Below are 9,534 nucleotides of genomic sequence, written 5' to 3' on the forward strand. Positions count from 1 at the left end.
CCATGACTCAGGCCTTCAGGAAGTTGACTGAGAGAGAGAGAGACTCCTGGGATATGATTGGCATTGCCTGAAAGGACCCTCTTAAATCCTATGGAAGCAGTAAAGATACTACTTGTACTATAAAAACTTTCTTCTTCATATGACTGTAAGCTGTAATGTGCAATTTTTAAATTTGTTTTGGACTGTATGACTTGTAAAACCTGTAATCAGGTCTAGATATTGTTGGTTTGTTGCTCGTTTTTACATGTACCACACAACAGTGGTTAATATTTTTTAAAACCAGCTGTCACTATTGGTAGTACTATTTGTTTTTAAGCAGGGTAGCTGTCTGGGATGAGGTTGCCGAGGCAGCAAACGTGACATTAAGGTGCATTGAATTGCTCAAACCATTATCTGTGTGGGCACAGATGCACTTTACAGAGACTTGTAAAGTCCTGTACTCAGGAGCTGGCAGGCTAAAGATAGTTTAATGTCCTTGTGTTTTCACTTGCACCCCATCAATGAATTCTTGGGCTGCACTACATTGTGAAAGACACAAAAATATTTGACACTTGCTGCTTATTTTTACCACTACTGTTTGCATTGTTTTTAATGACCAAACGTTTTAAATTATATGTCTGTGACCCTGGAATTTTGATTTTAAGTAAGAATAGTATGAGAAACCACCTACCTCACATGCAACTGGTTATGTAATGTGAGAAGAAAAAAGAAAAAAAAAACAAAACACCAGGCACACTAGGATAAAGAAAGTTCAAGTTTAGCCAACAGTTTTAAAAATGCCAGCCCTTGAACTATTTTCCCTCTAGCTGCTAATTCAGACCTAATACAGTCAGCAAGCACCACCGTGGAGGACATTGTTTGTACAGCAGTTTAAAAGAGAGGTTGCAAAGAGAAGCTTTCCATCACTTGTTGAACCACTTGACACCTGCCCCAATGAGAGAGTTTCCAAGATGAATGGTCACCTAAGGCACTCATCACCTCACCTGTGACAAGCTGTGCTGTGAAAAGACTCTTCTTTGCTGTCAGTCTGATATAAACTGGCATCAGGACATCAGTGGGGGCACTGGTGATAAACAGTTCAGGTTAACTGAAGGAAAATCGACTAATTTTATTAGATCATAATAAAATATTAATCAAATCAATTTTGATGCAGTCAAATAAAAGCAAAAAGGAAAGAAAATCAGCAACATGATTTATTGGGCATATTTTTAATGGAGACTTAATGGGTGCGATCAGACTTTATGATGCTACTTCTGTGACCCTGAATGGATAAACAGGTATAAAAATGGAAGGATAAATGTTGCTATTGCCAGGTGCATGCATATCCCTGTACTGTATGTGTGTATGGGCTTTTCCTAGGCTTTTAGGAGCTGGTTTTTATTGCTTGTCCTTGTCGTCCTTGTGTAATCGGTGTTTGTGCAAGTGCGCGCGCGTGTTCTCCACAGATTTCAGTATTACTGTTTTTTCTGGTAGCTTATTGTAATGTTGCGTCTGTTTTTTTTTTTGTATTTGTTTTTTTGAAAAACTTATTCCACAGATCCCTCAAAGACCAGCAAATCTTGTTACTAAACATTTGCATGTTTACAGTAAGGATAAAATATATATATGTGCGCACGCTCAATTATCTGGCTGTCATGATTTTTTTTTTTTTTTTTCCTTCACGTTTATTTATTTAACCAGGACATACTGTGGTGGCTCTTTGCAGTCAACTGCACTGCAACTTAAGCTTCCAGCAGATAGAAAAATGCTGCAAAAGTACACAAATCATAATACAACACAACACAAAGGTTGAACAAAATAAAATGAAAGTGTTTTTGGGCAGACAGTAATGTAGGAACAGCTGCGGAAGTAACCGCAGCTATTAGCTGTATCTACAGTATTATATGAATCATGCAATAAGAACACACATTACTGCATATTTTTCTCCCTCACAACACTAATGAAACCTCTGCTTCTTTTAAGCATATTTCATTTGTGTTTTGTGACAATTTTTTTTTCCACCGCTATTGCGTTGTCTTATGTTTTATTCAACTTCCGTGGTCTTTTGTTCAGCTGTTTTGTGCTGTGTTTGTGAACCTTGATCTAATTTTTTATTTTTTTATTTTTTTTATTTATTTTTTTTTAACTTACTGTTACTTTTATTTTTGTATCCACACCCAAGTCAAGCCAGCTGCTTTAAAGCTAGGCATTGTTTGATATACAAACAATATGTCAGTCAACCTCATCTTACAATTCTTGACTTTGTAAGTCTGAATAGAATAAAGTACTCTATTGGGGTGATATGTTATTAGAAGGTTTTTAAGATAAGATGGGGCCTGATTATTAGATTATGGCTGTAACAGGGTGCCAGTTGAGATAAGCCAATATTGCTAAAACCTACAACAGCTACTACCCCTTGGAAACCCATTTAATGAAGCTCTCTATGCACTGTTCTTGAGCTGAAGACCACATGAAGTTTGGAGGGCTGCAGCGATTAACTCTGTAGAAAGTTGGTAACCTCTGCACACTATGTGCTTCAGCATCTGCTTGTCAGGGCCAGGAGAATGAACCCAAACGCGGACACGGACGGAGGCACTATAATTCAAACATGAACTGTGAGCCAGACGTAGAGCGATGAAACTATACAGATTAAAGAGTCCACGAACGGGGGCTAAAGGTGAAATGGGTCGTGGTTTGGAGAAGGTGCTCAGAGTCACTGCAACGAGAGGAGAGAAATGTCAGGAGAGTTCCAAAGAGGTGTCAGGTAAGTAAGTCAGGTGACTTTCAGTCTCTTACTCGTTCGCAGGTGGAGAACAACGTGGTGGGGAAAGCAGTCAGAGAGGTCCGGGTGAGTTTCCTGTCAGATGTCGTGATTGCATGAATCCCAGTAGCCATGGCAGGGAGGCAGGCAGATGGAATGAAGAGAGGAGTAGAGCATGGACTGTTACAGTGAAGCTCCTGAGAAGACCAGCGTCCAAATAAAGATGAGTATTGTTAGTAGGTGAACAAGATTACTGGAAAAAGAAAAAAACAAACAAGGTAAGTGGGACTAGTAACTGTGAGAGCTTTGGCGGCCAACACTAAAACAGGTTAGCTATAGATCTGGTGATGAGATCACTGGTCTTAAATACAGGCAGCCTAATTGCTGACAGGTGTGGACAGAACGCTGAATGGAATGGCTCCGCCCAGAGGTGGAAACGGGCAGTCAACCTGGACCATGACGCCACTAACCCAGCTCTATGATTTCACATGGCCTACCACTTTGTGGCTGAGTTGCTGTCATTCCCATTCACTTGCACTTTGTCATAATTCCACTAACAACTGACTTTTGAATATTTAGTAGTGATATCATGACTGAACTTGTTGCACAGGTGACATCTTGTCATGGTACCACACTGAAGTTCACTGAGCTCCTGAGAGCGACCCATTCTTTCACAAATGTTTGTGGAAGCAGTCTGAATGCTTAGGTGCTTGATTTTATACACCTGTGGCCGTGGGAGTGATTGGAACGCCTGTATCCGATGATTTGGAAGGGTGCGTGAATACTTTTGGCAATGTAGTGTAGGAGTGAAGACGTGTCACAGGAAGTTGCGTCCTATTACAGTAGCTCTTTAGATTGACACATTCTTTCACAAATGTTTGTGAACTGCATGGTAGCTGCTTGATTTTATACACCTGTGACCTCAAAGATAAAGAGGTGTGGCCCAATACTTGTGTCTATATAGAGTAGTTGCATGTAGCCCCTTCTTTTACAAAGAATTCATGATGCAAGCATTTGATTCATAATTTCTTTTGGTCAGCTAAAACCAACAACATTTCTGCTCCGGCTTCTTTTTCTATGATCCCAGCTGCAGCGATGACCCACACAGCAACAACACATTGTTTGATGAGCAGTTTGTGATGATTAACTTGCATGCCCGAGGCACCAACTCCGTGATGGTCTTTTGTAATTTCATTCTCAATTTATCTGATTCAGATGTAGCAGAACGTGTGCTTAAAGCCAGCAGCATATATCATTATTCAGAACATTACTTTCTGATGGCAGCCTAAAAAGTTGCTTTCCCTTTAACTGCACCCATAAATCAGTGAAAAGCTTTTATGTTTCATTATGGGATGGAGGCATTATCCATCATTTGTCTGTTTTCAGGTTTGCTGTCTGGTCTGCAGACTAAAAAGGGAATATTTAAAAAGGTTAGATGGCGGTTTTGTCAAAACTATGAAGGCTTTAAAGTGCTTTCTCTCTTCAGAGGTAATAAGTAGGAATAATGAAACATTTTAACTTTTTTAAACAATTCTTTGAGCTCACTACATTTTTCCCCTTCAAATATTTACAACATTTTTCTGTGGTTCGTTTAATTGAATTGCCTGACGACATACAAACAGCAGCATGTTACTTAGTCGAAACAGAAGACCAGATATTCCCTCGGTGTGTACAGTATGCCAGTAGATCGTTGCTGTAGTGCTTCAAACTAAAGTAGACTTCCCACTGTGATCTCCTCATCTAAATCAGGCTTTAGCTGCACAGAGTAATTGCTTCCTGTGGCACATTTATAAACTGTGATTATAAAGCAGGTCAAAAAAAAGTGTTTAGTTCATTATAAGAACTTGAACTTTGCTGGAGGTTTTAATGGTCCTCTGACTCTTTGCCAAGAGATTCATTTGGGTTTAATCTTCATCTCCCCAGGTACAAAAGAGTGTGTGTGGGATAGATTCTCCTCCATAAAGAGATTCCTGCAGAAGTGCCTCTTATTTAAGATATCCAATGCAGCGAGGACATGCCATCAGTCATTTGTTAAAACTGTTTATCGTCCGAGTCTGCAAGTCGATTAAGGCTAACATCACCCCTCAATTTCACTGATATTATAGATTTAACAAGCCCTTGCCATGATTTAATTATGTGATACACTTTAGTCAACCAAGGCAAATGATCACTACAAGGCATTATTTTTAAAAAAAAAAATACTATCAGTATAAGGGAAGAAAGGCTATACATTTTATCAACCACTTTTAGGGTATTTGTTTTTCTTTCTTCTATTTTTTCCCTCCATATTGTAATTAGCACAAATTAAACCATTCTGGTGGAAAGCTGCAGTCAATTAACTGAGATTGCAAGAGCGAAAACAGTGACCTTTAATCATTACACAATGTGCCGAAACTATTTACAGATCCTGCAGTTTTGTTTGGATTACAGACGAGAGCCTTATTTCTAGATCTGAGTTTATGTTTGTTTGAAAAATTAGCTTAGATGTTGTTACGTTTCGGTGTTGTCAGTGTTTTGTTTTTGCGTGACTGTCATGTGTTTCCTGTTTTACTTTGAAGGTCTGTTGTTATCTTAGTGTGTTTAGTTTACATTTTCCCTGTCTCGTCAGTTCTAATTTGCCCCAGCTGTGTTTCCCTCTTGTTGTCCATTTTCCTGATTGCCCCTTCTATGTATTTAAGCCTTGTGTTTCAGTGTGTCATGGTCGCGATCTTCCCCCCGTTGTAAATAGTTTGACGTCTTGTTGTAAATAAATAGTCTGTTGTAAATAGTGGTGAATGGGTTGGTCAATACTTTCGTTTTGAGACACTTCTGTTTTGGGAATTTGGTGGAGAGCCTTAGTGGGGTTTTTTTGTCGTGTGTTTTTGCCTTATTTTTATTTTCATACGTTGCACGCCGGTTGCCTAGGCCGGGGTGTAACATATGGGGGCTCGTCCGGGATCGCTGGAGGGTCCGAGGGCCGCTTCAGCCTCCGTCCGCCGTCGCTGGAGGGTCCGAGGGAGGGACCGCTTCAGCCGTCTGTCGTCGCTGGAGGGTCCGTGGGACCGCTCCAGCCTTCATCCGCCTTCGCTGGAGGGTCCAAGGGACCGCTCCAGCCTTCGTCGTCTGCTGGAGGGTCAGTGGGACCGCTCCAGCCTTCATCAGCTTCGTCTGCCTTCGCTGAGGGGAGGGTCCGTGGGACCGCCCCAGCCTTTGTCGTCGCTGGAGGGTCCGTGGGACCGCTCCAGCCTTCATCCGCCTTCGCTGGAGGGTCCGTGGGACCGCTCCAGCCTTCATCCGCCTTCGCTGGAGGGTCCGTGGGACCGCTCCAGCCTTCGTCGTCTGCTGGAGGGTCGGTGGGACCGCTCCAGCCTTCATCAGCTTCGTCCGTCTTCGCTGGAGGGTCCGTTGGAGGGACCGCTTCAGCCTTCGTTTGTCTTCGCTGGAGGGTCCGAGGCACCGCTCCAGCCTTCGTCTGCCTTCGCTGGAGGGTCCGAGGGACCGCTCCAGCCTTCATTCGCCTTCGCTGGAGGGTCCGAGGGACCGCTCCAGTCTTCATCTGCCTTCGCTGGAGGGTCAGTGGGACCGCTCCAGCCTTCATCAGCTTCGTTTGTCTTCGCTGGAGGGTCCGGGCACCGCTCCAGCCTTCGTCTGCCTTCGCTGGAGGGTCCGTGGGACCGCTCCAGACTTCATCCGTCTTCTGCTGGAGGGTCAGTGGGACCGCTCCAGCCTCCACCAGCCTTCATCCGGTTTTGATCAAACATTTCACTTGGGGTTACATGTTTGATTTTTGGGTGGGGGGAAATGTTACGTTTCGGTGTTGTCAGTGTTTTGTTTTTGCGTGACTGTCATGTGTTTCCTGTTTTACTTTGAAGGTCTGTTGTTATCTTAGTGTGTTTAGTTTACATTTTCCCTGTCTCGTCAGTTCTAATTTGCCCCAGCTGTGTTTCCCTCTTGTTGTCCATTTTCCTGATTGCCCCTTCTATGTATTTAAGCCTTGTGTTTCAGTGTGTCATGGTCGCGATCTTCCCCCCGTTGTAAATAGTTTGACGTCTTGTTGTAAATAAATAGTCTGTTGTAAATAGTGGTGAATGGGTTGGTCAATACTTTCGTTTTGAGACACTTCCGTTTTGGGAATTTGGTGGAGAGCCTTAGTGGGTTTTTTTTTGTCGTGTGTTTTTGCCTTATTTTTATTTTCATACGTTGCACGCCGGTTGCCTAGGCCGGGGTGTAACAATGTATTGCAATTAACTACTTTTCATTAAAAAAAAAAAAAAAATCAAATCTGAGGAGAAGTGCAATAAAAGTAGACATATCTTTACGGTGTTACAAGTAGTCCAGTTCAGAGCAACTTGCACGGGGCGTGGAAATATTAATTCCCACCATCTTTGCCATTGTGCTTGGTTGGCCTGTTGTGCTCTGATAAAGCAGCTCCACATAAATCAGCCTAACGGTGTTTACAGCATGAGCTATAAGTGGCTATTTAACTAGCAAGTAAAAAAAAAAATTCATTTGGCTATTGCACCCTTGCTTTATTGAGCCAAAATTCATCATAAACACGCTAACCCAAGTTTGTTGTCTTGCAATATTTTGAGCATACATCAAGCTTTATTGTTTGCTGCTAACTACACTTGCACAGAACGGTACCTATGGCATATGCTGTACAGCTCCCAGTTCTTCCAGCCACCATGAATGAGTAATAATGCTCCTTTTAAATGGAGGTGAAAGACTCTGACACTGAGTGCCATTATCAGAGACAAGAGTTTTTCTGAGGCCAACCAAAACGAGCACAAAAGAGTGACAGGGCGCTGAAAGAAGATAAGGCTCCCCAATTTACAGGCCTTGAGAGTCAAAGGAAGACTCGGGCACTTATATTAAAGGTTTAAAAATGGAGTTGTGTTTTTATTTCTTTTCCCCAGACCTCATTTTATCTGCTCTGAAGCTGTTGGTGCAATTGGTTTAAAGTACAGAAGAGTCTGCCCTCACTTCACTGCTTTGCCTCTGTCGGATTGTGTGCAAACTCGCCACTATGCATCTTTATTCCTTGGTGTGTATGCTTGGTATTTATTATCAAACAGAATAACCCTCCCTCTGATTTCATAGAACATTCATTATTGTGAGGAAAGGGAAGCTTTCCTCAGCGAAGGCCTTGCTGTGTGAGAAAAGGAGAAGAGTAGGAGAACATTGGTTTAAAACCTTTAATGCCTTTGGGAGGGAAAGGAGGTTTGACAGAATGTGTGTGTAAATATGGCGGGTGGTTGAGCTAAAGATGCGGCATGTTGTCCTCGAGGTTAGTATGAGAAACCACGCTTCTGGTGATAGGTGACATTTTATTGATCTGCAGCCAAGTTGGAGCTAAGCAGCAGCGTGAGCGAGGTAGCATTACGTGACTGGATATTGAAATTGTGACAGCGACGGGCTTTTTCTGTCCTCACTGGGCTGGGTCTTCATCCCCTCCTCCATTGTGCCTTTCTATATTTTTTCTACTTTTCCCTGCCTTTCTCTGTCTTAATGATTGAAACATATGTCTCAAACTCTAAAAAAAAAAAAATTCCCAGAGAGGCAGAAGACCAAAGTGAGCAGAGGAACTGTGGCACGCTTTAATTGAGACCTTACATCACCCTTTACCCACTGGGGTCCGCTGTCTTTGTTTTATTCAGCACATGGCTTCTTGGACTCGTCCTCAGACACAGATTGACACAAACACAGATGCACAAATAGAAAAACAGAAAAAAGTAAGGAGTCCTCTTCTCCTGTAGACACAGGGACCTTGAGACAGCTGCTGTGAATGGCAGAAAAACAATGAAGCACTTTTCGTCCTCCAGTGAAGAGGCGTTGCCAGGCAGCAGGAGCAGGAGGTTGTTACCACCTTCATTCTGCCTCCCCACTCACAAGGCTTTCAGGAGAGGGTCTGTGTTTCACAGGAACCCAGGACCTCAAAACTCTATGCTTCCCCATATAAATACATATAGGGCTTAGACAGACTTTAGCAATGAGTTCTAACTAGCATTTTACACGAGAAATGGATATCGATTGCATTGAAAATGAGTAAGTAGTGAGACAAAACATTTCAAATATGGCCATAAACAATATTATTTATGTGTTGGGGATTATTCCTAAACATAAGCCTCGATGTGAAGCCATAATAATTTTTTCTGATTGAATAAAATTTGGCCATAGTAGAGGAGTAGCTACTGTTAGAGAGATATGGGGTATTATATTCACATGGGAAGGTCCGGGTAATATTTTTTTTTAACTAATATATCACACAAGCATTTAATTACAAGTAATAATAATATCCTCCTCCCTGAACCGTTCCCTGCAGCTTCAGGTCAGGTGCCAGCTCTAATTGTAGTTTGTGATTAGGTTGTAAATAAAAGCAGTAAATATATGTGGCCTTCTTGGAGTCCTTGGGAGGGGTGCTGGAAGGCTCCTCATCTGGCAACATTGTTGTAGTGCTGGGGGACTCGTGTAGGTAACAGGTGCAAAACCTCGGTATGCGTGGATTTGTTTAATCGTGGGCTTCGGTGCTAATCACAGTTAGTCCATAACTAATCCTCTGTTCAAGTAAGCATAAGGATGGACTAGCAACAGTGGTAGATAATCTCATATATACATACTCAAATAGAGGAGCGTGAACTGATAGCGGTGGTCCATCTGGTGGTAAGTCAGATAAGATGCCGGAAAGTGAGTTTGTCTTGGGAGCTGGTTTTCTAGCAGAACTTTTGCAGTAGTCATAGGGAAGCTGGGGACAATGAGTCTGAATAGTCCTTAATTCCTCCCTCCATTTCTGAGACTGCTGTACCTAGCTGCACTTA

The sequence above is a fragment of the Astatotilapia calliptera genome, chromosome 2, assembly GCF_900246225.1.
Source record: "Astatotilapia calliptera chromosome 2, fAstCal1.2, whole genome shotgun sequence".
In the NCBI taxonomy this organism is placed as follows: domain Eukaryota; kingdom Metazoa; phylum Chordata; class Actinopteri; order Cichliformes; family Cichlidae; genus Astatotilapia; species Astatotilapia calliptera.